The following is a 5548-nucleotide window of genomic DNA, read 5'->3' as shown; positions in this document are numbered from 1 at the left end:
CCTTGATATGGATCCAAACGTTTCTAGTGACAAGGTTTAACATGGTTGTTGGTTGTATTACATTGATATGAATCCAAACGTTTCTAGTGACAAGGTTTAACATGGTTGTTGGTTGTATTACATTGATATGGATCCAAACGTTTCTAGTGAGGTGTGACGGCGTGTGTTAATTTCTACCGATATCTTATCTTTAAGAATGCTAAGTAACACATACAGTGGTTAATACTTCGTAAGTAATACAACAGACAATAGAAGTGTTAATTAAGAAGTACGTATCTCATCTGTGTGTGTGTGTACAATTATATACATCAACAGAGAAGACAGTATATAACAAACATTATTTAGTTGGGATATTTTTTTTTGGGGGGGGGTTAGTTTCTTACGTTATTATTTTATCTCATGTATAACATTTACCAAGTTTGATATCTTGAACAGCTTTACAGTAGACTTTTAAGCAATTAAAACTACGTGTATTTAATTCATAACGAATTGTCTTTAGGCTATGTACGTTTAACAACAATATTGCCTGAAGATGGCCCGCTCGTGTGGGCTGAGATGTCACAGTTTTAATTTTTACAAAATCCACTGAAAAGTCGTTTAGGATATTTAATCGCTCGGTGGATTCTCCATCTATTAATATTCACCAGGTTTTCTTCACATGCAGGTCTACGACTGTAAAAACCATATCCGCATCATCCAGCCAATAGGTGACGGGAGTAGGTTGTACTTATGTGGGACAAACGCTTTCAGCCCAATGGACTGGGTTGTTTACGTAAGTACACAAGTAATTAAAAGAAAACATAAAATTATTCTATAAAAAATAAAGATATTGTTTGGACATTTTGATCCAACTGTATGTACTCTTTCGAAATAAAACTTACCATACAATTTCTGAGGTGTCTGTTAATTGTTAGATACATTATTCTGCCATCAATCAACAACTGATGTTTTTCGTTATTTGACGTTCCGTGTATTATATTTATCTGCTATTATAAAAATAAAAAACAACAACTATAAAATGTTTTATTGTTCGTTATGACAAAGCTAGTAAAGTTATCAGCCATCGCCACTGATGTTTAACTGCTAACTAGGATTAAGACAACTGGCTGGTAGTTGTTGTTCTTGATGATCAACTGATGACTAGAGAGAATGGAACAGACTAGCTGTTGTTAGTGGTGTGAACTGCTTGCTAGAGGGAATGCAACTAGTTACAACACCCTCTGCCAACTTTAACCTCTTTGTATGTTGTGCTTGCGTAATTATCAATTAATCGAATGTAATTGATTAATAGGGATGCCGATTAATTGATTAGCAAGTAACGCTAATTTACCATCACTAGTTGCGGCTGTCCTTGTATGTTAGGCGACCTGTTGTGGCTGTCCTTGTATGTTAGGCGACCTGTTGTGGCTGTCCTTGTATGTTAGACGACCTGTTGTGTCTGTCCTTGTATGTTAGGCGACCTGTTGTGTCTGTCCTTGTATGTTAGACGACCTGTTGTGGCTGTCCTTTGTGCTAGACGACCTGTTGTGGCTGTCCTTTGTGCTAGACGACCTGTTGTGGCTGTCCTTTATGTTAGGCGACCTGTTTGTGGCCGTCCTTTGTGTTAGACGACCTGTTTGTGGCCATCCTTTATTTTAGATGACTTTTGGTTGCTTTATGTATTGAATGTTTTATTTTGGCTATCTTGTGTGTTGGAGACTTTTCGTAGCTGTTCTGTGTGGTGGATCACATACTTTGTCATCCGAAGTGTTAGATTTGTTGTTGTTTAGTGTTCGGTGTGGTAGACTAGATGATTTGTTATGTGTAGACTGATGTATAGTGCAGTCATTCTACGAATTTTAAGGCATAACGTAGAAGAAATTGCAATCGAAATAAAATATTGTGCATTGTGGCCAATTAAATGCCCTTTATAATATCCCAAAAGTCCTAGTTCCAGTAGTGGAACATGGCCATTTGTGAGGGAAATGATGGGTTTTTGACGAAAAATCACGAAAACCTGGAAATTCACGAAAATTTACAATAAACGATTGGATTTGAGTAAAACAACTTATTTTTAAGTTGTATTTTAAAAATTCGAAGTGTGAAATGTTGGTTGGCAACTTTGTTTTATCTTTATAGAAAACTACCAAAAATAAATTATGTACCATTTATATTTGGTACAATCTTTGTCGTTTCAGTCAATGACCGTTGGAAGTACCTAAAACACGAGCGCAATTAATAGTAAGGAACTAACTGAAGATGGTACATTCAAAACCTGGTGCACTTTATCTTGTAACTGATTGGAGAATAGAATAAACCACGAATGATACTAAGATAGTCTTAAGCATGTTAGACAATAGAAACCCATTCAATACAGACATGTCATTAGACATACATCCAAAAACGTAACTGTAGAGGGTATTGTAAATATGGATAGAGCATAGGACAAGTTTTTCTGTTCTTCATTACATTTTTAGAGAATAAGTACCAAACTTGCTGTCAAGATTGGAAGAGAGAACTTTAAAGCAAGTATAAGCCAGTTTTGGCAGGATGTCCTCTGGAAACTGTAACAGGTCTAGAATCGGTTGGACGTACAAACCATGTACGTTTTGTTCTTGATGGTGGGTCCTTGGACACGTGGTATGTGATACATTGCTGTTTGTGGCATGTTTGTCGATTATGTGATAGCATCTTTCTTGGACACGTGGTATGTGGTACATTGCTATTTGTGGCATGTTTGACGATTATGTGATAGCATCTTTCTTGGACACGTGGTATGTGGTACATTGCTATTTGTGGCAAACAGCTGTCATATCCTCGTTCGGTGTTGATGAGGTCCTCAGTGGGGAAGACACCGATCTGTTGTTGCACCATGCAGATTCTGGTGCTCACAAAATTCACATCATATCTGAAGCTAAGCAGTATACTAAAATATGCCAAGAATCTGGCATATCAGTTCTTCCAAAACTATTCTTGGTCCAGATGTATGTCGCAACATCTTGTTTGTGCATGAAATACTAGGTTGTAAAATATCAAGTATCTTCGGTATCAGAAAAAGAGATTCCTTGAAATTTTTCAGAGAGAGACTGAGATTTCTTTTTCAAAGCAAGCGTGTTTGTTAGAGAAATACAAGGGGAAATATAGTTATTGGTGTCCCTAAGAAGATTAGTACATTCACTTTTCTAAGAAGGGTGTAAATTAACGTCCCTTCTCCAATCTTTACAGAAAATTTAGTACTCGGTTTTTTTTTTCTTCTAAAAATGTAATAAATAAACGTAAAAACTTGCCCTGTATATGATATTTGGTACAAATCCGATCACACCCTACAGGGTTATTAATCCTGATATTTGGTACAAATCCGATCACACCCTACAGGGTTATTAACCCTGATATTTGGTACAAATCCGATCACACCTTACAGGGTTATTAACCCAGAACCACGAAAATATCCTATCTTAACATTACAAAAAATACCTCAAAATGATCCAGAATCCGGATTTGGTTCCGGAACAAATTGTTGTAGTTGTGTTATGTGCTGGATTTATTGTTCTAGTTGTGTTATATACTGAATGCCTTGTTGTAGTTATGTTATGTACTGGATGCCTTGTTGTAGTTGTGTAATGTGCTGGATGCCTTGTTGTAGTTGTGTTATTTGTAGAATTTATTTTTATGTGCTGGATTTATTGTTATAGTTGTTTTATGTGCCGGATGTGTTTGTTGTGTTGTGTGTTGAATGCATTGTTGTAGTTGTGTTGTGTGTTGGACGCCTTGTTGTGGTTGTTTTATGTGCTGGATTTATTGTTGTGGTTGTTTTATGTGCTGGATTTATTGTTATAGTTGTGTTATGTGCTGGATGTGTTTGTTGTGTTGTGTGTTGGATGCATTGTTGTAGTTGTGTTGTGTGTTGGACGCCTTGTTGTAGTTGTGTTATGTGCTGGATTTATTGTTATAGTTGTGTTATGTGCTGGATGTATTTGTTGTGTGTTGGATGCCTTGTAGTTGTGTTGTGTGTTGGACGCCTTTTCCAACCCATAACAAATACACAACATATTTGAACCCTTAGTTCACACAAATGTTTTTGAATTTCTTTATTATCATCATCTTGTACACGTGTTTCGCTACTTAGTTCACACAAATGTTTTTGAATTTCTTTATTATCATCATCTTGTACACGTGTTTCGCTATGGTGTATTCTTATTTTCTTTCTTTTTAACTAATTCAAAATCCAGCACATAACACAACTGCTATAAGGCGTCCAACACACAACACAACTACAAGGCATCCAACACACAACAAATACATCCAGCACATAACACAACTGCTATACAGGACAGCCAAAATAAGTTATCCAACATACAGGAATTATAAATCAAATCATCTAAAACATAAGATGTCTACATTCGTGTTAGATAACTTATTTTGGCTGTCCTGTATGTTGGATAACTTATTTTGGCTGTCCTGTGTGTTGGATAACTTGTGGTTATATGTTGGATAACTTATTTTGGCTGTCCTGTGTGTTGGATAACTTGTGGTTATATGTTAGATAACTTATTTTGGCTGTCCTGTGTGTTGGATAACTTGTAATTATATGTTGGATAACTTATTTTGGCTGTCCTGTGTGTTGGATAACTTAATTTCGCTGTCCTTTATGTGAGCTTAGTCATTTTGATTGCTCTTTTTATCTTATGGCTCATTTTAACTGTCCTGTTTGTTAGCTGACACTTTTGGCCATCCTGTGTCAACTTGATTGTCCTTTTTATTTTATTACTCATTCTAACTGTCCTGTGTGTTGGCTGACACTTTTGTTTGTCCTGTATGTTGAACGGCCTACTAAAGTCATGGTGCTTATTAGTTGACATATTTTAATTATACTTGTTTGTATGATTGATTTCCTAACTTTGTGCTCTGAATGTTTTATTGCTATACACTAGTAGCAGAAAGATGGAGCAGCTGAATGTCAATAATTTATAGGTTTACAAATTAAAAGTTCAATACGTAAGTATCTACTGATTTGTTTATAACTACTGTAGCTTAACGCTGCTGTTTGAAACTTCCAGTTCATAGCTGTAATTAAGATCTATTAATCAAGGACGTAATCCATAGTTTGTTACATCTTGTGATAGGCGTCACGTACCGTGTAGCAACGTGTGGTTGAATCGATGGTGTTAGAACCGAATAAACTGTATAATAATAATAATACATCAAACTTACAATTACACGAAGATAAATATGTATAATTTTCTGCTGTTCAACAACTGAGTAATGAAACGTAAGTTATTAAAATATACCGAAGAATCTGAAATGTGAAATAAAACTGTTCTGTCGTGTGTTTAAGTTATTTAAGTTGTCTACTTGTCTTCTTACTTCTCTCTCTATATATGTACGTAGATCTTTGTTAACCTAACAAGTTGTCTACTTGTCTTCTTACTTCTCTCTATATATATGTGCGTAGATCTTTATTAACCTAACAAGTTGTCTACTTGTCTTCTTACTTCTCTCTCTATATATGTACGTAGATCTTTGTTAACCTAACAAGTTGTCTACTTGTCTTCTTACTTCTCTCTATATA

The 5548-nt window shown here is 35.6% G+C and overlaps 1 long non-coding RNA gene across 1 annotated transcript in view; it reads left to right on the top strand.

Moving 5' to 3' along the window:
- The window catches only part of LOC106476316, a 9977-nt gene that overhangs the window by 1419 nt on the left and 3010 nt on the right, over positions 1–5548 (top strand). Inside the window, exon 2 of the long non-coding RNA XR_002609128.1 lies at positions 665–772. This is a non-coding gene — a long non-coding RNA (uncharacterized LOC106476316). The remainder of the gene's footprint in view (positions 1–664; positions 773–5548) is intronic.

Source organism: Limulus polyphemus, unplaced genomic scaffold, assembly GCF_000517525.1.
Source record: "Limulus polyphemus unplaced genomic scaffold, Limulus_polyphemus-2.1.2 Scaffold10264, whole genome shotgun sequence".
NCBI classification, from domain to species: Eukaryota; Metazoa; Arthropoda; class Merostomata; order Xiphosura; family Limulidae; genus Limulus; species Limulus polyphemus.
Note: the sequence above shows the minus strand (reverse complement) of the source record. Positions and strands in the feature narration are given on the sequence as shown.